Genomic DNA, 24,211 nt, shown 5'->3' with positions numbered 1-24,211 from the left:
TCTTTAACCAACTAGGCTACAAAGACTTTATATTTTAAATTCAACACCAAATTTGATAAACGCGGGACGTTTTAACATTAATATAAGTTCAACTTTTTAACTAACTAATCTATATATATATAATGATGCTTAATTTTTAAAGTGTCCGGATTGCCGGGTCGAGAGCTGTGGTTAATTTGGATACTTGGGTCGGATTGTGGGTTTACCCGTTTTTAATTTAAAACGGTTAAAAATAAAATTAAAAATGCTAGAGGTATGTTTCGAACTTGCAACCTAACAAAACAAGTACAACTCTTTAACCAACTAGGGTACAAAGACTTTATATATTAAATTCAAACACTAAATTTGATAAATGCGGGACGTTTTAATATTAATATAAGTTCAACTTTTTAACTAACTAATATATAATAATGTTGAGTAAATGGATATTTGGGTCGGATTATGTGTTGACCCACCCATAAATTTAAAACGGTTAAAAATAAAATTAAAAATGTTATCCGTAATTTTTTTCACGGTTTTTTATATTATTACTCGTGCAAATGCACGGGCTAAATGCTAGTGATTATGAGTTTTACTAATTGCAAGTTTTTTGGATTAAAACTTCAACTATAAGTTCAGAAATATCCCGAGTCTTGAAATAGAAGTAGACACTCACTTAGAGATCTTCCAAGAATTAAACTGAAATTGACTTTGTAATTCTGGTTTAAGTTAGATCTATGATCAGTTTTGAATGCCTTCAACTTGGAAAGAAAATGAGAAAATAACTCAAATGGAGAATTACAAAGTTATATTATACTCACAAATTAATTTTACTAATAAAAATAAATTAATCCATGAATTTTGAAGTTTTTATAGTTAATTTGAAATCAAATATTAAGATTGAACAAAATAAGAAAATTTATTTTTGTTAAAAGTTTTTGTTAGGATCGGGGACGCCCTTGGAGGACCGGGGTGTTTTCCGGTTTTGAGTAAGGGAGGCCGCTTACAACACACACACAACTTGGTGATAGTCCGGTTAGAGACTAAAACCGTTCTCAGCACTGCACAACCTGTCACAGACTCTTGAACCGGTGTTCAAGGGCGGAAGTGTCTGTTTCAGGTTGAAGCAACGTTTGCGACTTTTAGATGATGTTTAAGGAGGAAGATGTTTAACGAGAGTGAGTGACCGGTTTTGGAAGTATGATTGGTTTGCGGTTTATGGTAAGACAGCAGGAAATGAAAGCGAAATGAAAGAACACAAGACAAGGAAATTTGTTTATGGATGTTCGGAGCAAACCCTCCTACGTCACCCCTTCTTCTCAGATTATGAGAAGGATCTCCACTAACTCTTTAGAGTTACAATTTACACTTCCGGTCGAGCCCAACTTCGCTACTCGCCGGTTACACCAAACTCACACTTTGATGTAATACAACAACTCAAGACAATGTTACACAAGTAACCTCCGGTTTTAGGCAAACCGACTTTAGAATATAGAACTTTATCTCTCTAGAATTGAATGCTTTATGACTTTCACAATTTCAACTACTCAATTTCTCGTATTCACAGCTGCATTAAATGAAGACGTTTGATCTTCCTTTTATAGCTGAAAGTAGCTAACGGCTACTTTCTTCTCTCTCTTGCGGATTGGTTGATCATTAGCACGCCTATCTGCAGGAGGATTTCTTGCACGCTTCAACTTCCTCACCACCTGGCATTCATGCAGGTGACTCTGAGCAGATGATGACATAACCGGTTTTCAGATTAATACACGTGTTGAACATCCGCTTCCGGTCGTCAGCATCGGATCACCAAGGCATCATTGCTTTCCTCCCATGCTTCTGATCGGATCCGATCTTCTTTTATCTTTTCGAGACACGTTTCTTCCGTCACAGTACGTCACTCTTGAGATTTGAATCTTCTGACTTTTGATCTGTACTTTCCGGTTTCTGTGTCTTTGTGCATTATGATCCGGTTGAAGTGTAGTCTTTTGTTCTTTGCTAACCGGTTGCTTGAGAAAGTGAAGCCGGTTCCTGTGATCATTTGTCTTGATCACTTGAAGCCGGTTTCTTTGATGTAATAGCAGCTGGTTATTGATGCAAGATTTCCGGTTCCGGTTTGTTCAGTACCTGCACATGAAGTTTAACTTCTGTTTAGTTTGTCTGGCCGGTTCCAAAATTAATCTACTTAATTTTTCTATCAATTTCTCCCTTTTTGATTATTTAGAATAAATATTCAAAAATTGTAATGTGTGGCCGGTTTTAAGAAAATTAACTTACTTAATTTTTCTATCAGTTTTAACGATTTGAATTTTTTTATTATTAAAATGCTTCAGGGCATTTTTAATGTATAAATAGCAAAAACATAAAATTGAAAATAAAACCACACAAACAAAGCTTAAAGGCTAATGGGCCGGATTTGGGGGTCATGGGTCATGGGTCAGACGCGGGCCTGGTTCGCGAACTTCATCTTCAACTTGCAGCCACTGAAAAACATGCGATCGATCATTGTGATCATTTTTGTTCGCAGTTTTGACCGCTCTGTTGGTCTATGGTCGATGAGGCGAAGACTTGTTGTGTTCAATTTTGATTTTGATCAGCACTTTGAGTACATCTCTTTGGAAATGTCGAAAGTTGTCTAGAGATCATTGAATGCAGGACTTTGTATAATTGATTATATTGCATCGAATAAACTTTCCTACGTGTGAAGACTTGAGTACCTTATATGAGACAATTTCTACCCGCTTCGTAAAGTAATCAATGACAACTAATATGAACTCGTGATCGTTCAACGTATGCGGATGAAATTTCCCTATTACATATGCCGATCCCCAGGTGGAGAAAGGTCACGGTGATATTATATTACAAAATAGAGAAGCTATGTATGTTTTAGATTGTCATATATTTGACGTTGGTGGCAAATTTTGGCATAACTTACACACTATTGTTCTAAGCATTGTAAATAATACTCAATTCGCATGATTTTCTTTGTCAATGTCATTCCATTCATATGCCACAACACCCAAAATGTACCTCTTTCATGATTTTCATTGATTCAGATCGATCAACACAAAACAGGTTTTGTCCATTGAAGGATCGTTAATATAACTTACCCATCATCACATAATTTGTGGCATATTAGTGTAGCGCACAGTTTTCTTTCTTCTTGAAGTGTGACGGGAACTCTCCATTAAGAATGACAATTATAAACAGCCTCACGATTTTTGATTTGACATACCCCATTGGGGGCAGTTTTTCCCCAAAACTGGACGGAGATGGGGTAGAGATAATATTTGTGTCTCACGCCCTGATCTCACCCCAATTCTACCCCGAATACTAATAAACATAATTGAATATATAACATTATCAATATATTAATTTATTTTTTATATTTTATAAAAATTTTAAATTTATTTCTTTATAATAATATAAATTTTAAACCCACCAAAGTAGCATAGTGGTAAGATTCGGCTTAAGAGACCAAAATATCACGGGTTCGATTCCATTTGGAAGTGCTTTAAATTTAAGCGAGGAATCATGGTTGTGGGATGTCATGATAGTTCTCCTTTATTCCAAAAAAAATCATATAAATCTCAATTTCGATTTCACATTACCAAAGTTCATTCTAAGATCATGGAGAAGGTCCTAGCATGATTTGAGACTTGTCTACACTAATTAGAACTTCTAATTCAACCTGTAAAGTAGGTCGGAGCCTCTTCGGAGCAATGAGGAAAATGACCGACCAATTATTAATTATCATAAACGTGATTACAGTAGTTGAACTATAATAATCAACCTAAATTTGTCTTGGGAAGCTAACAATGAATTAGGTTGCACAAGAATCGCTAGATAACTCTATGCAACACATAAGAAATTTTTAACCATTTTTGACATTTTTCGTGAAGGTACTTACACCTCAACACAAAAGCTATTTTATTTCATAGATCATTCTTAAATTGATCATATAATAATTCATGATCATCTCCTTCAAACTCTTGTGTTCTGCCACGAAAATTGGAAAAAAAAATACTAAATTTAGGCAAACTTGTGTTAGGATTATTCATTCGTTTCTAATCTATTAGTTAGCTTTTAAATTTAGGGGTAAGCATAATTTGGATTTACCCAAACCCAAACCTAACCCAAACCCAAAATATTAATTTGGGTTGGGTTGAGTATGGGTTGGTTTAATTGGGGTTGGGTTAGGGTTACCCAAATTACCCAAATTATAAAAATTTAATTTAATTCTCTATTATTAATCCAATATAAACTAATTATCTTCCAACTTTAAGTCGAACATGTTTTTGACATGTTTAACACGTTTTTCACACGTTTAACATGTTTTAAACATTTTTAACACGTTTTCACACTTATAACACATTTTATTACACGTTTTTGACACTTTTAACACATTTTTACATTTTGACACATTTAACACGATTTTGACATGTTTAACACGTTTTCACACTAATAACACATTTTTCACGTTTTTATCATGTTTAACACGTTTAAACATTTTTAATACGTTTAAAACGTTTTTGATAAGTTTAACACGTTTTTGGCACGTTTAACACGTTTTTGGCACGTTTAACACGTTTTTGATATATTTAACACATTAAAATATTTTTGATAAGTTTAATACAGTTTTCATGTTTTTGGCATATTTAACACGTTTAACACATTTTTTGATATGTTTAACACGTTTTTCACAAGTTTAACACGTTTTTGGCTCATTTAACACATTTTAGTACATTTAACACGTTTTTCACATTTTTGACATATTTTTCACATTTTGGAACGTTTAACACATTTTTGACGTTCTAACACATTTAACATATTTAACATGTTTTTTTTGCACGTTAACACGTTTTGACAAGTTTTAACACATTTTGGCACGTTTAACACGTTTTTTACATTTTTGGCACATTAAACGTATGAAAAATGTATTAAACGTGTCAAAAATGTGATAAATATGTTAAACGTGTCAAAAACGTGTTGAACGTGTCAAAACATGCCAAAAATGTGGAAAACGTGTAAAACGTGTCAAAACGTGAAAACGTATGAAAAATGTGTTAAACATGTTGAAATTGTGTTAACGTGTCAAAAATGTGAAAAACGTGAAAAACATGTTAAACGTGTCAAAACGTGTTAAACGTGCCAAAAACGTGGAAAACGTGTCAAACGTGTTAAATGTGTCGTAATCGTGGAAAACATGTCAAATGTGTCAAAACGTGTTAAACATACCAAAAATTTGTTAAATGTGTCAAAAATGTGTTAAACGTGTCAAAAACGTGTTAAACGTGTCAAAACGTGTTAAACGTGTCAAAAACGTGTTAAATGTGTCAAAGATGTTAAACGTGAAGAAAAAAAAACGTGTTAAAAATGTCAAAAACGTGTTAAACGGATAAAAATATGTTAAATGAGTCAAATACATGTTAAATGAAAAAAACAATTGAGTTACCCAACCCATATTAGTAATACGGGTTGGGTTTACCCGTTTGCTCACCCTTATCTAAATCATCCTGAGATCTTCTTAGAGCAAACATAAAGCAAAACAATGAAGAGACAAAATATTTACAAAATTGAAATCTTAAAAATAAAACTCAATGTATAACTTTGATTTACGAGTGAAAACGTCGTTTACAAACAAAGTAGTAGGTTTCTAGGCTGCTTTCTATCAACTTAGAATGAAGTTTGAAATTGTTTGGTAGAGCTTCGCGATTTTACGATGTACTAACTCAGATTTTTCCAACTTTCTCTCTGACCTCTCTTCTCTCTCTTAATCTTTCACTTTCTCGTTCAAATGACTTAGGGACTCTATTTATACAAGTCTTAGCCCTAATTTGATCTAACCCGACTCTACTGAAATCCCCAAATTATCTTTCATTTGTTGCAGCTTCAAATCAACGAGACTTGGGCATCAAGGCGAATTTAGGCAGTGCGATTGTGTTCTCTAGTACATTGTGGTCAACCCGAGTTTCCTCTCACGTCAAATGGTAGCTTGTAGCCAAAGTCGCGTTTTTGGTCGTTCATCTCTACAGTTGTGTTCTTGAGAAACTTTGTGGAGAAGATGAATACTTATCTTCCTCATTTAGCTAACATACTTCAATGTTCATCAAAACAGTTAAAAATAAAATTAAAAATGTTATATATATGTTTTGAACTTATACCATAACAAAAATAAAATAAGTACATCATTTTAACTAACTAGATTAATTAAACTTTATATTTTAAATTCAATACCAAATTTGATTAACATGAGACATTTTAAAATAATGTACGGTTATTTTTAAGAGATCTTATGTTCAAATTTTAATAAATACCTAAGATGGAGGTGCCTAGGCGAGCTGTCCCTAAGGCCAACCCTAAGGTAAGCGTGGAGCTTCCTTGGCTGTTGGATCCTCATGATAGTCTGACGACCATCCATTGGATAATCTGTTGTAGCACTTCTTCATAATACCTTCCACACTAGATCACTCACAAATAAACTCAATGTCTTTGATGATTTCTTGCCTTAATAATATTCTTTAGCTCCATTTTCCACAATAGATCTTCAATTATTCTTTAGCTCCATTTTTTTTCTACAAAGAATCAAACACAGCAAAATCTCAAAATAATATTTTATTTTATTTTTTATTTATTTTATTTAATATTCTAATTTACATTATTATCATTTAGTTCTTTAGTAGCACTTAAATTTAAAAACAATATTTTATTTTATATTCTAATCTTACATTATTATCATTTATTTCTTTAGTAACAATTTATTTTAGTACATTTGGTCATATTGCCTTACTTGTTCTCTATATTATTAAATAGATTTATTTTATTTATTTTCAAATTTAATTTTTCGAGTGTGTCTATATAAGGCTTCATATTTTCGAATTGAATCACAAGTCACTTCAAAAATTTTGGCTCATTTTTCAAATGTTAGTTTCATTTTTGCCTAGCACTCAACCTCATTATTAGTAAGTTTTACAAATGTTATAGATTATACGCTATCAGTACTGTATCCTTATTTTCTTGAAGCATCATCAAACATTAGCCTCTAAAAATCACTTTCAGTGGTCTTCGCATAATCAGCCAAGAAATATGCAACTACACCATCAAATATCAGTCTCTAAAAGTCACTTTTTCGTAGACATAATTTTGTCATTTAGGAACATCATATACACTAGTAAAAAAACCATTAATAGTAACCAAAAATAGTAACCGTTTGTTCAACAGTTAATATTAAAGGGGTAATATGAACCGTTTTAAAAACCGTTGATATAAAGGGGGTCAATATCAACCGCTCTTAAAACGGTTGATATTAATTCATCTATATTAACGGAATTTTAAAACGGTTGATATTGACTCCACTCTATGTCAACAGTTTCAAAAATAGTTGATATAAAGGGGGTCAATATCAACCGCTCTTAAAACGGTTGATATTAACTCATATATATTAACGGAATTTTAAAATGGTTGATATTGATCCACTTTATATCAACAGTTTTAAAAACCGTTGATATTAACCATATTTATATCAACCACTTTAAAAACCGTTGATATTGACCAAATCTATATCAACCATTTTAAAAACAGTTGATATAAAGGGGCAATATATATTTTATTACTGAAACTTTTGTATAAATTTTGTTATATTATATTTTATTATTGCACCAAAATGTTTGAATAAATTTTAATTTTTAGTAAAAAAGAAATTATTTAATATTTTTATTAAAAGTTGTTATCATAATTTATTTGTAATTTTTGAGTTATTTTTATTTATTTTATTTGAGAAATAAAAGTGAGATAAAATAAAATATATATATATATACGAAGGAATATTTTTTTAGGGAAAGTAAAAATAAAAATATTAATAAAATTTAGTGTTTATGAAAAATATAAAATATTAATAAATTTTAATATTTAATAAGAATAAAAAAATATTATTAAAAAGGAGAAATTAAAATTTAAGATTTAAAGAAAAAAATTAATAAGTGGAGAGATTAGAGAGAAACTATGAAAGATATATAATCATATATTTTTCTTAAAATTAAAATATAATTAATAATTATTTATATAAATATATATGAATTTATTAATAATTAATTATATGAATTATATTTATAATATAAATATTAAATAATAATAATAATAATAATTAAAAAAACTAAAATTTTATAACAATATATTTTAAATTTAAAAACATAATATAATTTCATATTTTATGTAATAAAATATATATATATATAATTAAATTTGAAATATTCATATTTATTTAATAAAATATACCTATAAAATATTTTTTAATATTTTGAATTTAATAATTTATATTTATATATAATATTTAATAGTTAATATATATATATATATATACAATATTTAAGTAATTAAATTTGTTAAAATATAATATATATATATATATAATTAAAATAAATAAATAAAATATCATTAAAATAGTGAGTTGTTATACAAAATAATTAATTAATTAATTCTCCATTATCCTGATAACTTCTCATCAACCTCGATATCTTCTTCTCTCTCTCATCCCTCAACCTATGCTCTCGAATCCCAATCTCTCTCTCTCATCCCTCAACCTATGCTCTCAAATCCCAATCTCTCTCTCTCATCCCTCAACTTATGCTCTCGAATCCCAATCTCTCTCTCTCATTCCTCAACATATTCTCTTGAATCTCAATCTCTCTCTCATCTCTCAACCTATGCTCTCGAATCTCAATCTCTCTCTCTCATCCCTCAACCTATGCTCTCGAATCCCAGCCTCTCAGAGCATCCGCATCCCAAATGACCTCTGCCCTCTTATTTTGTCAAATTAATGTTACACCTCAGCATAAAGCGGGCACCCTCTTATTTTGTCAAATTAATGTTCCACCTCAGCATAAAGCGGGCACATATTGAACTTGGGCAAAACACTCCAATGCTTCTGTCCGCCCTCTTATTTAAATAATTTAAAGATGTTTTAAATAAATAACTAATTTATACTATTATAACTAATATTCCTATATTATAGGAAAATTTAAGAATTTAAATTTTAAAACGTGTTAATATAATTAATAGAAAAATATACTAATTTATTTGAAATATATATTTATTAATTAAATATATATATAACTAATATTAAATAAATTGAAATATAAAATATTTTTATAATTTAAAATATATTATAATATTAAAAACATTATAAGAATAAATTTGAGAATATATAACTAATATTCCTATATTATAGGAAAATTTGAGAATATATAACTAATATTTATATATTATAATAAAATATAAAATATTTTTATAATTTAAAATATATTATAATATTATTATAATTTAATATATAATTAATATTATTATAATTTAATATATAATTAATATTCCTATTTTATAGTAAAACTTTAAAATATATATTTATTTAATGTTATTATAATATTACTTAAAAATAGTAGAAAAAAATATTATAATTAAATATATAACTAATATTCCTATATTATATAATATATTATATTATATAATCATGAAAAAGTCAGAAGAGGGCATGACCGGCATAGAGGGCACTGCCCTCTTTTTCCTTTTATCTATAATGCAAAAAATGAAAAAAACCAATGACCTGCCCTTTTCCACACTGTCCGATGCGGGCACAGGTCATGCGTTGGAGATGCTCTCATCCCTCAACCTATGCTCTCGAATTCCAGCGATAACTCTCCTCCTTCAAATCAATGCTCTTAATTCCTTTCTCATTTTCCTTATAGGTAAAATTATTATTGTATAATAAGGTTTTGAGGTACACTAAAAAGTTGTTAAATAGATTAAACAGATTCTCCAACAATGTTTATATTATTAATTTTAATTTTTAATTATTTATGTTGTAAATGTCTTTATACGTAGGTATACTAAATTTGGACGGAATTAATTATGAAGAAGAGGAGGTAGTTAATTATGAAGAAGAAGAGGTTTATGCTAAAGGAAGAAAAATAGATGATAGAAGATGAGGAAGAAGAAATAGATGATAGAAGATGAAGATTTTTTATTTTTTGTAGTATGAATTTTTTTTTATTATTTAAATGTAGTATTTGTATGTATTGGAATTAAGTTGTTTTAATGTTAATTTTTTATTTTTTGTAGTATGAATTTTTTTTTATTATTTAAATGTAGTATTTGTATGTATTGGAATTAAGTTGTTTTAATGTTAATTTTGGAATTATATTTAAAAATTATCATTTTGTATAAAATAATTAAATTTATTTTAAAGTGATTTTTAATTAAATAATTGAAATAATTTTTTTTATAAATTCGGAATAAAAAATGTCAACCACCATTATAATTAAGAAATTACAACAACTTTTATAATTGTTAATAACAACCGCCTACAAAATGGTTGTTATTGATTAATAACAACAGCCCATTAATATTGAGTAATGACAACATTTTTTTAAAACTGTTGATATTGCTTAATAACAATTGCATGTAAAACATAATATTGCTTAATAACAATTGCATGTAAAACGGTTAATATTTCTTAATAACAACCGCTCACAAAACGGTTGTTATTGAGTAATAACAACCGCCCCAAAATGGTTGATATTTGATGTTTGAGCAATACCTACGGAGGCTGATATTTCATGTTTAAGCAATACCTACGGAGGCTCTAGCAATGCTGTTGTTATTACTTAATACTAACCATTTTTTTGTTTAATAACAACAGTAAAAACCGTTAATATTGATCTTTTTTTACTAGTGTCAATAGCTTGATTAGCCAAGAAATATGCTCATCATCCATATTGCGAGCCTTCAAGATAGCAAATGTCTTTGAAAAAAAATCTCCCAACTCACTTTTTCGATAAAGAGTAATTTAACTTATACCTAGTCATTATTTTATTGATGTAATGAATTGAAGTTTCCACATTATTCTCACCTTCTTGGGAGAGCATACTCCCCATGGTATTTTCATTTACCTAGATCATTATTCAAATTATGTAAGTCCCATTGGAAATATACATGTGCAAAATATACTGTGTGGTCTAATAAATCCTCCTATAAACCAGTAATTCTACTTAAGAAAAACAAAAACATTAAATCCCAAATGATAGTAATGGATACTATAATAATTGCTTTTCAGCAATAAAATTAGATTAGTTGCCCATTTTCTCAGTATCTAAAATTAAGATAAAATGCAATTTTAATGAATACACAACAATATACCACCAACAATACAGATTTTTATCAATCAGCATAATCCATTACAAAAATAACCAAAATCAGAAAAAGACTCAATTTAACCAAAAAAAAACACAATAACTTGCTTACAAATAGAATTGAAGACAAAAGGTAGGTTGAACATAAAAAACTTAAGATGTGCATTGACCTATGACCTTTGAATTCTTTCATATGTAGCTTTAGCAATTGATAAAAAAAGAGAGAGCAAAATTAACCATATGAAATCAAGTTTTGACAATACGTTTAATGAACTGTAAGCCTCTGATAGCAATATGGCATCAAAATAATTCAGGCGGTAATTCAAATTTTTAATCCTCAGGCATTACACAAAAACTTTTAATCAACAAGTTTCAAATCTAACCCATTTAATGTAAAAGAAAGAAATTTACTCTGTATCAAAATGTAAGTTAAAAATATAGAGATTTTGTAAAGAACATGAACCAAAATGACTGCATAACTGATGAACACTCCAAAAAATAATCAATTTCAAATTTAAAGCCAAAAAACAGCAAAAGAGAGCAAAGTTAAACATATAAAATCATGTTTATAAAACATCTGTAATGAAGTGTAAGCCTCAGATAGCCATTTAACATCAAAATAATCAGCCGGTAATTCCAATTTTTAATCCTCATGGGCATTACAACAACATATAATCAACAAGTTTCAAATCTAACCCATTTAATGTAAAAAATAATATTGTCAATAACATATAACTACAATTGCTTTTCAACAATAGCATTAGTTTTCAAATTTATATCTCAATATCTAAATATAAGTTCAAACTGCAAAGAGAATGAATCAAATGAGTGTATATCTGATGAATACTCCAGCCAATCATCCCAGTAATACAACATTCCAGCAATTATCAGTCTCCATTTCAAAACAGAATTATAGGCAAAATCTGTGATGATCTTAAAGAACTAAAATCGTGATTCCATCTGTCATTAGAACAAGTAGGCAAAGGAACATAAAGAGTTTTGAAGTCATCAATAAACTGTCAATCTTCATGTAGTATTAGCAATAGATCAAAAAGAGAAAAATCAAGTTTTGAAAAGATTTTTAATGAAGTGTAAGCCTCAGACAGCCAAATGACATCAAAATAAATCAGACGGTAATTCCAATTTTGATCCTCATAGGCATTACACAACCACATATAATCAAACAAGTTTCAAAACTAAGCAATTTAATGTAAAAAACACAAATGTAATCGCATAAAACGGCTCCATGGACGAACCAAGAACAATCGATCCACAGATTCCTATCAAGATGCGAAACATGAAATTGATATTGGTCCAATATGACATCATCGGTCAATGCTCAATTAGCTACCGTAGACGTGGCATCGGACCTTAAGAAGAAACAGAAAACAAGAAACCCTCAGAGTCCCGTTTCAAATCAACCACACGGCAGAGAATGGGACAGAGTAAACGATCCCGATCGGCGTTCCAAGACACTTAGTCAATTGGAATAGCCGCCGATGGATGGGATAGAGAACAACCATTCGCCGCCGCTGTGTAAAGTGTCATACGGCACTTCCTATCTATTTAGGGGATTTCTTCCTCACAGGGAGAATGAATCTAACAGAAAATTAACAGTTAAAAGACAAAATGAAAATGAGAAAGAAACCCATCTTCAATCTTTTTGAATCTTTAGAGAACTAAAACCAGATCTGGGTATGAATAAAGATCCAAAATTGAGAACTAAAGAATAATGGGTGAGGTTGAAGATCAAGGAGAGGTGGGTTATATATATATAATGAATTGCCGCCGGCTGCTGAAAAGAAACCCTAGTTTTGTTTTGTTACAAAATAGAAACCCTAGTTAAATATCGATATTTATTTAATTATAATTTTTTATTATAATTATATTATATAAAATTATAACTGAAAAATAAAAAGTTAGGGATAATAAAAATGTTGATTAAGCTAATTTTATAAGTTGTGTAAGATTATAACTTATATTTCAAACAGGTATTATATAAATGATAATAAAATTTAAATTAAATATTTGTGTGACTTTTGGCACTAATTCATTATATTTTAATAAAAAAATAAAAAAGGTTTTTTCACCTAACTTAACACTTAATTTATTATATTAAAAATTTATTTAATATAAATCTATTATTTATAATCACCTATTTATATAGATTTAAGTGAAAAAAATTAAAAATATAAAATTTATTTTAAAAGTAAATAAAAAATGCCAATCACATCACTTAAAAAATTATTAAGAGACCACCAAATAATTCTAAATTTAATAAAATTATTTTTATGTATAAAATTTTATTAAATTTTTCATTTTCAATATTACAATGAACTTTCTTATTTTTCTCTTTAATTATAATTTAATTTTTAATATTACTTAAATTAATTTCAAATATCATCTAAAAAAAATGTTATCATATTTTAACTAATTACAAACGCGGAATGGAAGGAGATGATGAATGAAAGCTGACTTTGAGATTTCTTCTATTTGTTTATGCGGAACAACGCTATTTCCAATTTTGTCCTTCAACTTTCATGGATTCACTTTTTTTATTATAAACTTTCAATTTCTCCTTTATTCAGCAGTCAACACTTTGTTAACTTGATTAAAACATCTAAACAAAATAATTAACTAATAATAATTGGCATAATTTTATCAAATAATATTAACAAAATAAACTAAAAGTTATAAATTATAAATACATTTAAAAAAAAGTCCAAAAAATTAGATTGAACGAACAAATATTATTAAATTTGTTAATATATATATATATATAATTAAAAAAACATTTCTCTGTCTGTGGACTTATGGCATCAAACACTCAACCCATAAACCAATAACATAACAATAAATAACACATTTTTATAACTCATTAAATTTAATTTCATCAACCAATTACAACCTCTCAATTATTTCAAAGAAATCAATCCTAAATTTTAACTCAACTCAATTAATTACATTAACAATATACAAATTCAAAAAACTAGTTCCTAACTCTCATTATCTTGTGCCCTTCTCCGCCATCACACTGCTCCGTTTATTGACATTACTCACCGTTTTGTTTGCTTTGAAGATCTGCTTACTTGACTAACCATTCACTGACTCATCCAAAATGGTTGTGTGGATTATCATTTCTCTGATTTGGCTGCACATAATTGGTCTGAATAGGCTCAACATTCAGTCGTAACATATCATCTTTGAATTGATCATACATATACCACAGTTATGTGGATAAACCCATGATGAAGAAGTTGATAGCTCAAAACCAAAACCAATTTACTGGTTATTTTATATAAACCACCGTAGACTTTGAATCCTTCTATGACTCCGATTTTCATTCGGTATTGAAAACCTATTTGAAGGACCAGATTCATACCTTTCATCTCCAATCACGTCACCGGAATCTTGATCATATACAATGATACTTGTAAAAACTGAGATTAAAACTAAGGCGGCGGCGGCAAGAGATGGAGAAGACTACTAATAGAAAACATAATTAGGGTAAACTCAAGATAAGGGTTTCTCTTCAGACCTTGACCCTTTTTATAAATCAGGATTATGTAGGTGTATTAATATATTTTAGTCTATCATTTTAAACTTTAAAATTGTATCAATTATTTGTTAAATATTCAATTTTTGCCTCAAAATTATATTAAAACAAAAATAAAAATATATTATTTATATTTAACTAAAAGAAAATCAATTTAAGTTTAATATTGTTCTTACCATTTAAAATACATATATCCATTGTAAAAATCAAAACATCTTTTCTTTCATCACTGGAAAAATAACTATTTTATTACGATTCAACAAAACATTATACATTTAAATCGTCGAAAATAATTCTACATAATGTTATGTTTTAATACTTTCGAAATAAAGTGAAATCCACGATGATTATCAATATATATTGTCAATAAAATTTGGTGAAGTATAAAATTCATACAAAAAATCGCTCTTTTATGTTATTTTTATTTTATGAATTTTTGTTTTATGTTATGTATATTTTTCAAGTATTGAGTTTCAAAACTTCAATTTATTTTGGATTTTTTTAAAGATTGAGGTACCTCATATGAGGTTTTTAGCTTAGCTTTTAATTTATTTTTTTAACTATTTAAAAAAAAAAAATCAAAATCTAGTGAAATTATAGAGTTTCTTTTTAAAGGATCATTTTTATTGAAAATAATTATTTTAACTTAATTTACTGTTTTCTAAAATTCTCATTATCAATTTGTATTTTATAGAATGGATCAATATTTTATTCCTTTTCTCATATATTTATTTTTAAGAAAAAAGTAATGTTTTTAGATGTTTATGATCGACCTAAAAAATGTAGGTTGTCTACATATCTTATATCACCATTTTTTTAGAAGAACGATGTCGTCTTATGTAATTCAAACAAAAACATGTTGATTAGTGATTATTTGAAAAATGTTTTTGATAACATAAATCAAATTCTATCAAAATAACCATTCTTAAGGTTGTGTTCAATGTCACTATTGCGCTTGCGTAATATTATACAAAAAAAAACAATTTTTGCCAAAATAACAAATTGGGACTCCTTATTGGAGACCAATTGTAATTTGAAACATTTAATTTTGAACATTACAATTTGGGGCTTCGTATTGTCAAGTTTGTACATGTCTCTTATCCTTTTAGCAAATAAATATTACCGACATCTCTTATCACTCAGTAAACCAATCACTAATCTCAATTAGGGGACAACGGGTATCCTACCCAACGAGTAGTTAAGTACTCATTCCCGAACTCGATTTTTATTTCACTACCCGATCTTGACCCTAACCCCAACGGGTATCTCTACTTTTATCCCCATCCCCGATTTGTCGGGTACTCGATCCCCGACGGGTACCCCATTACCTGATTAAAGATTATAAAAATTGAAAAAAAGAAACACAACTTTAATAAATAATTTTAAAATTAATAATATAGAAATATTCAAAATAAAAATAAAAACATTATTTACCTACATACTTATTTTTGTAGATTTTGAAAAAGATAAACTAGAGTGAAGAAAAATTAGAGCTTGAACATGAAGAACATTTGATGAAGTTGAATATTAATATAAAGAAATATTTTTTTTGGGAATATAAAAATTTAAAGTTGTAGGGTATTTATGACGACGTGGATAAGATCAAATTAAATGATATATTTATAATATAATTGTAATGATGAAGTATTTGAAAAGTTACACATTAAATTTTAATATTAATATAATCGGGTATTAGGCATATGGGTACCCATTGTCATCCTTAATCTCAATTGACCTCTCTAATCGCGTGACCTCACGATCATTTTTATCATTGTCTCTTATCCCTCGGCAACTCACGGTTCTCTCTAATCGCGTGACCTCACGATCCTTTTTATCATCGTCTCTTATCCCTCGGCAACTCACAATCCTTTTTATTATCGTCTCTTATCCCTCGACAAATCAATTATCAATTTAAATTACTACACATATAATGTACTTATTTTATTGGGAAAATATATAATATAATGTACTTAAATTTGCATTTGCAAGGATGTTTTGAGTGTGAACCTCTTATCCACACATATAATTTACTTAAATTTGTATTTGTAAGGATTCGAACTTTTGTCTCGAGTGTGAACCTCTTATCCACAAATATAATTACTTAAATTTGCTTTTGCAAGGATTCGAACTATTCTCTTGAGTGTGAAAGATGATCATTTTAACCATCAAACCACTTACGATTGACGTATTTTATTTATAATTTTGTGTATGCATGTTGTTATATATATATTTTATAACTAGTAAAATTTCAAAATTTTGATTTTTTGATTTTTTTTTATAGAATTCAAAAATAACATTAGACCCTTTTTTTTATTAATAAGCTAAAACTATATTTCAATATAAAATATTATTTATCATTTTAAGTTAAATATAAAATGTAGATAAATAATCAAAAAGATTAATTTATTTTTAACTATTTTCAGTACTAAAATACAATATTAGTTAGTCGTATGTTAAGATCAACTACAACAATAAAAGGGTGTTGAATATTGTTGAGCTAAACTTGACTTTCAATTCGATTTTAATTCTGTTAAAGATTAAAATCTGTTTATATTCTTCACAAATTGTCGCAAACTCTTGAACGAATTCAAGTGCAGAAATACTTTCTAAATTTGAAACGACAGATGATTGATTGTAGAATGCAAAAATGAAATAACACAATTAGTTTTATGGATGTTCGAAAATAAAACTCATATGTCACATTTTCTTCCGTTTCTAGAAGGTTTTTCACTAGAAGGCTTTGATTCGTATAACAACTACACAAATCCAGTCAGAAATCGAGGAATTAAAATTTGTCTGTTCTGAACTTCTAGCTATCATTCTATCGAACAAACAACTTTTATTCAATTTACAATATTGAAAATACACTCAAGTAGAACAGTAAACAATTGCTCAACTTAACTTAGTGGATACAGAATGACTGTAGAGCGAGTTTAGATAGTCAATAGAATTGAGATTCCAATGAGAGATTCGTCGTTGTACTCTGAAGATTTTTTATACTGAAGGGTATCAATGGTCATATTTTTCTCATAGATATGTGTCAGCTTTTCGTTGGATGTACGCTAGGTGTATGAGATGGTACACAAGAATATATTCGTTAGATCGTGGCGTGCCGGATTGTACTGTAGAATATTCGATAGAATGTGGTGTACTAGAAGGTACAACACGGGGTAAAGGAATAATTGAGTACGTGGCAGTTATACAATACTGAAATACACTCAGGTAGAACAGTAAACAATTGCTCAACTTAGCTTAGTGAATTACAAAATGACAATAGAGAGAGTTCATGTAGTCAAAAAATGGTGATTCCAAGGAAAGATTTGTCATTGTACTCTAAATATCTTTTATACTGAAGGGTAGCAACAACTGAATCTTTCTCATAGATACGTGTCAGCTTTCTATTGGATGTACGCCATGTGTACAAGATGGCACACAAGAATATATATATATTCGTTGAATCGTGGCATGTCGGATTGTACTACAGAATATTCGGTAGAACGTGGTATACTGGAAGGTACAACACGAGATAAAGAAATAATTGAGTACGTGACAGTTAAACAATACTGAAAATACACTCAGGTAGAACAGTAAATAATTGCTCAACTTAGCTTAGGAAATTACAGAATGACCATAGAGAGAGTTCAGGAAGATAATCAAGATTCCAAGGAGAGATTCGTCGTTGTACTCTAAATATTTTTTATACTGAAGGGAAGCAACAATCAAATCTTTCTCATGGATACGTGTTAGTTTCCCGTTGGATGTATGCTATGTGTACGGGATGGCACACAAGAATATATATTCGTTGGATCGTGGCATATCGGATTATACTGCAGAATATTCGGTATAACGTGGTATACTGGAAGGTACAACACGAGATAAAGGAATAATTGAGTACGTGACAGTTAAGCAATCTCGGTGTGTCAAGCTGTCTTGGTAAACTACTAATAACGAACGTTGCTGATGAGTTAAGAAGATAAGTTGACTCTTCTTCAGACGGCTGCTGAAGCAAGACGTCTGCTCACGCTTCTTCAGACAAGAGCGTCTGTTTAAATGAGACGCTTGCTCGCGCACTTCCTCAGACCATATCATTTATTGAAGTGAGACGTCTGCTCGCGCACTTCTTTAGACCAAAGCATCTGTTGAAGTGAGACGTTTGCTCGCGCATTTCTTTAGACTATAGTATCTGTTGAAGTGAGACGTCTGTTTGTGCACTTTTTTAGACCAAAGCGTCTATTGAAGTGAGACGTCTGCTTGCGCTTCTTTAGACCGAGACCCTATCACTTTTCTTCTAGTGAGTATTTACTGGTCCGTTTTTTTATTAAATTTATTGTTCTTGAACATATATTGTTTTGTTTGTGCAGCTCTATTACTTGGACCGCGTCCAGGTATCTGCACCAGAGTCATTTCCACGATCCGTCTAGTGATTGCAGCGTGGACCGATGATCGTATGGCAAGTAGAATTAAAAGAGAGATGGGGGAGGGGGGTTTTGGAATAGGAAGTGTACTTCCTCGTATACCCCAAATGAGGAACCGCTCGGAAATGAGGAACCGTTCCTAAATGAGGTAACTAGGTAACTACTCAATCATAATCCTCCTTACACTCATTTATGCTCATTTCATATTATGTATGTTTCATAAATAACACATCTCATTTTCTCATTTCATATGTTTAATGTTCTCATTTATACTTTATGTTCCATGCATGACATATCTAATGTTTCCCATTTGTAGGAGGACATTCAAAAGAGGGTGGACAATACAATTCAAGAGTTGAAGTTAATGGCCACAACATTAATGTCTCTAACACACGAATGTGTATCCATAAATAACAACCTGCTTAAAGTGGCCATCGAGAAGGAGGTTGTCGACAATTCTTCGTTATCCCATTTTTCAAGGATACTAAATAACATTATCCATCCAGTGCCCTCGGCTAACATCCTCCCCAACTAAATAATTAAAACTATAAATAACATAAGAGTAAATCTCATTTATACATAAATTTAAATTGTATAAACTATTAAAAATGTATTTAAACGAATTATTTAAAATAAAAACAAATATATAGTTTTTTTTCTTTTATCACAACTAAATTTTATATTAATTATTTAAATTCAATTTATTATTTATTAAAATTTATTTATAATACATTTTGTATTTTTTATGTATAATATATTAAAAAAAAATTATATTGTATTTGATACGTTTAATTAAAAATATATATATTAAAATATATTTATATTTCAAAATTAGGGGGAAATTTGGTCGTGGGTGGGGGAAAATGAAAATGTTGAAAAGGTAATCTTTTTTTTATATTCTATATCTTCCTTCCTTCCTTCTTCCGGCCCGATAGATCGACCGACGACCATTTCCGGCACTCCGTTGTAATTCCGATAGAAAACTAGACCGAATAGAGTGAAATAAGCTGGAGCTAAACTAAATCCTACCCTAAACTCATTGAAATCTCGTCATTCTTTCTAGTGACAAATCGTTTGTCTGCGACCAGTCTTCACTTTCACATCGCTGGTAAGTTTTTCTTCACTATTATTTTATCCATCTCCATTCGATTTGATTATCGATGTTGCGTCGTCTTAAATAGTTTCATTGAACAATTTCATTTTATCGATTTGATTATCGATTTTGGGCGTTAACATTAGGAGCAAAGACAATAGTGAAATGAACTGATTGTAGAACAAATGCAAATTGAGTTTTCATTGATTGATCAACATTTGTTCTTTTGTTTGTGTTGGTTGGAGTTTTTATTGGAAGAACGTTTTAAACCCTATTTGGGAGGGGGATTTTGACATAGGAAGGGGGTACTTCCTCGTATACCCCAAATGAGGAACCGCTCAGAAATGAGGAATCGATCCTGAATGAGGAATCTCTTCAGAATGAGGTAACCTCTCAATCAATTAAATATATATAAATTTTTATTATCAAATTCTTTTATAAAAGAATAATACTTATTATGTTAATACAATTAAATTAATTTTTTATTTTTAAAATTAATTAAATTTTAAATTATTAATGTTTCATTTATTAGTTAAATAGAAATAAAAATGAATAAAAAGACTTATATAATTTTTAAAAATGGTATAGAATTATATATATAAATTCTAATAATGAACCTTATTATTTTAATATAATTAAATAAAATTTTTATTCTTAAAAATTATTAAATTGTTAATTGATTATACATTTCACTTATTAAGAGAAATGAAAGAAGGGATATAAAATGTTCAAAACCGATCCATGATTTCACTCATACAATCGTACCCATGGTAAGATTCAAATTAACCCATGTGGCTCACCCGAGCATCCAAATTATATAATATAATATAAAATTACAAGACTAGAAATAAGAGAAATAACGATATTTCACTAGGGTTTCTTTTTCTAACCCCCAAAAAAACTAGGGTTTCTTTTCAGCGGCGGCAATTCATTATATATATATATATATCCCACCTCTCCCTGTTCTTCAGCCTCACCCACTATTCTCTGGTTCTCAATTTTGGATCTTTATTGATACCCAGATCTGGTTTTAGTTCTCCAGGGATTCGAAAAGGTTGAAGATGGCTTTCTTTTGTAGTTTAATTTTGTATTTTTTCTGTTAATTTTCTGTTAGATTCATTCCCTGTGAGGAAGAAATCCCCTAAATAGATAGGAAGTGCCGTATGACACTTTACACAGCGGCGGCGAATGGTTGTTCTCTATCCCATCCATCGGCGGCTATTCCGATTGACTAAGTGTCTTGGAACGCCGATCGGGATCGTTTACTCTGTCCCATTCTCCGCCGTGTGGTTGATTTGAAACGGGACTCTGAGGGTTTCTTGTTTTCTGTTTCTTCTTAAGGTCCGATGCCACGTCTACGGTAGCTAATTGAGCATTGACCGATGATGTCATATTGGACCAATATCAATTTCATGTTTCGCATCTTGATAGGAATCTGTGGATCGATTGTTTTTGGTTCGTCCATGGAGCCGTTTTATGCGATTACATTTGTGTTTTTTTACATTAAATTGCTTAGTTTTGAAACTTGTTTGATTATATGTGGTTGTGTAATGCCTATGAGGATCAAAATTGGAATTACCGTCTGATTTATTTTGATGTCATTTGGCTGTCTGAGGCTTACACTTCATTAAAAATCTTGTCAAAACTTGATTTCACTTGGCTAACTTTGCTCAGTTTTGCTGTTTTTTGGCTTTGTTTTTTAAATGGATTATGTTAATAGGTGGAATGTTGTATTTGGTGATATTGGATGGCGTGTTCAATCATATATGAAGTAATTTGGGTCATTTATTTGGTGATCTATGTATTCTTATCTTACATCTTGATATGAGTAAATTTTTCTTTTTTTACAATAAATGGTTTAGATTTGAAATTTGTTGATGATATGTGTTGTAATGCCTATGAGGATTAAAAATTGGAATTACCGTCTGAATTATTTTGATGTCATATGGCTATCTGAGGCATATAGTTCATTAAATATATTGTCAAAACTTGATTTCATATGGTTAATCTCCTTTTGATCTATTGCTAAAGCTACATATGAAAGAGTTTTTTATGATCAACCCGCATTTTGTCTTCAATTCTGTTTGTAAACAAGTCTTTATCTGATTTTGGGTATTTTTGAAATGGATTATGCTGATTAATGGAGTTTTGTATTGGTGGTGATATATTGTAGTGTATTCATCAAATATACATTTTAACTTAAATTTAGATATCGATGAGAAAGTTGACAACTATTGTTATTGCTGAAAAGCAATTATTTGAGTTTTCATTACATTTCCAATTAGTGTTATTTCCATTTTTTTAATTGGATTTAGCTTAGATGAATTTTATTATGTATGAATATTTACAATTTTTATAAGAATCATATAATCTTATTGACAAACGATCATTTATGATTTAATGTCTTAGTGCCAATGTTTAAATTCCTGGTTTTTATAATTTGATGATTTGTGTTGCGAAATCTCTATGTATTTTGAGAATTGAGCACATGGTATATAATGCTCTTTTTAATAGGAGGAAAATCGTGATTATTTCAAATTGGACTTTTTAAATTTGAATAATGATTTAGGCAATTTTAAGTTTTAACAAACAAATTTGCCTAGTTAATTTCTTAGGCCTCTCATCTCTAGTCTTTAAAAATAATTGACATGTCTAAACAAGTTGACATATATAAAGTTGAAATAGGTTACAAATTGTTAATCGAAATATATAAAATGTTAGAATATAATACAAATCTATAATTTAAATTTATATATACAATAATTAATGTTATAATTTTTAATAATAAAAATTATAAAGTATAATATAAAATATAAATAGTAAGTTGATAATTAGAATATTTTAAATAAATATATTATTAATGTATTATTTATTTTTCAAGATATTTTAGAAATAAAAGAAATTATAAAATCACATATACATAATGATTTTATTTATTTTTTATTATTTTCAAAATATTATCAAAAAATAATAACATTAATAGTAATAGTCATATATATTTAAATTATTTAAATTATCAATTTATCATTTATATTTTTATTTTTACTATAATTTATATTTTAATTTAATAATCTTCATTATTTGCAAAATATTTTTAAAAATAAATTATAATATTAATAATTATGAATATGTTTATTTAAATTACCTTTATATTCATTTATCATATATATATTTTAAATTATTATTTTAAAATTATAATAGTTAATATATTTATTTTATTAAAAATATTTTTTTTGGTTTGAAAATGGTATATTATATAAAAAAACTATCAATTTACTATATATTTTTGTTTATTTTTTCAAATTTATTGTGAATTTGGGTTATATTAAATTTTTCGGCTTTCCTTTCTTTGTGGGAGAGGAAATGGTTATGTTTCATATTTATAAAATAAAAAATTAATGAATATTGAATTTTAAATATTGAATTATTTAAATATTAAGATTTAAAAAACTAAATTAACAAACAAAAATTTAAGTATTCAATACTTAATATCTGAATAAATACTCTTATATATTATTTATATTATTAGTTAATAAATTAATTAGTTAATAAATTTAATATATTAAAGTTTATAATGTTATATATTAAATAAAAAAGAATTAAAATAAATATTATATTTTCTTAACTAGAATATTAAATTATAATATATATATTTATATATATAATTTATAACTTATAAGAGATAATAAAAAAATTATATATTTATTTAAGAAAAATTTTTTTTGTTTACTTATAATGAAAAAAATTAAAAAAGTAATACAATTTTATATTTATATATAACAATAAATATGAGAGATAATAATATATATATATATAGTATATATATATATATATTTTTTTTTATTTAGATATAATTATATTTTTCATATTTTTTCTCTCTTATTTTTTATTTTATAATTAATTTAGATATAATTATATTTTTATTTAATAATGTTTGAAAATTATTATGATAAAAGAAAGAAGAAATTGGTTATACTTATAATATGAA

General features: G+C 28.4%; 8 non-coding genes across 8 annotated transcripts; 4 read left to right on the top strand and 4 right to left on the bottom strand.

Moving 5' to 3' along the window:
- Positions 1-11,747: 11,747 nt before the first annotated feature.
- On the bottom strand, positions 11,748-11,819 carry LOC124928281. The gene has a single exon (XR_007098499.1). It is a non-coding gene; the product is annotated as a small nucleolar RNA snoR77Y (small nucleolar RNA).
- A 430-nt stretch (positions 11,820-12,249) lies between these two features.
- Positions 12,250-12,321, bottom strand: LOC124928279. Its single transcript, XR_007098497.1, has one exon. It is a non-coding gene; the product is annotated as a small nucleolar RNA snoR77Y (small nucleolar RNA).
- A 59-nt stretch (positions 12,322-12,380) lies between these two features.
- On the bottom strand, positions 12,381-12,530 carry LOC124928308. The gene has a single exon (XR_007098514.1). It is a non-coding gene; the product is annotated as a small nucleolar RNA snoR2/U65 (small nucleolar RNA).
- A 151-nt stretch (positions 12,531-12,681) lies between these two features.
- LOC124928311 lies at positions 12,682-12,750 on the bottom strand. Its single transcript, XR_007098517.1, has one exon. It is a non-coding gene; the product is annotated as a small nucleolar RNA U49 (small nucleolar RNA).
- Positions 12,751-21,343: 8,593 nt separating this feature from the next.
- On the top strand, positions 21,344-21,412 carry LOC124928310. Its single transcript, XR_007098516.1, has one exon. It is a non-coding gene; the product is annotated as a small nucleolar RNA U49 (small nucleolar RNA).
- A 151-nt stretch (positions 21,413-21,563) lies between these two features.
- LOC124928307 lies at positions 21,564-21,713 on the top strand. The gene has a single exon (XR_007098513.1). It is a non-coding gene; the product is annotated as a small nucleolar RNA snoR2/U65 (small nucleolar RNA).
- Positions 21,714-21,773: 60 nt separating this feature from the next.
- On the top strand, positions 21,774-21,845 carry LOC124928278. Its single transcript, XR_007098496.1, has one exon. It is a non-coding gene; the product is annotated as a small nucleolar RNA snoR77Y (small nucleolar RNA).
- A 270-nt stretch (positions 21,846-22,115) lies between these two features.
- On the top strand, positions 22,116-22,188 carry LOC124928276. Its single transcript, XR_007098494.1, has one exon. It is a non-coding gene; the product is annotated as a small nucleolar RNA snoR77Y (small nucleolar RNA).
- The last annotated feature ends 2,023 nt before the right edge of the window (positions 22,189-24,211 follow it).

The sequence above is a fragment of the Impatiens glandulifera genome, chromosome 2 (genome assembly GCF_907164915.1).
Source record: "Impatiens glandulifera chromosome 2, dImpGla2.1, whole genome shotgun sequence".
Taxonomy (NCBI): domain Eukaryota; kingdom Viridiplantae; phylum Streptophyta; class Magnoliopsida; order Ericales; family Balsaminaceae; genus Impatiens; species Impatiens glandulifera.
Note: the sequence above shows the minus strand (reverse complement) of the source record. Positions and strands in the feature narration are given on the sequence as shown.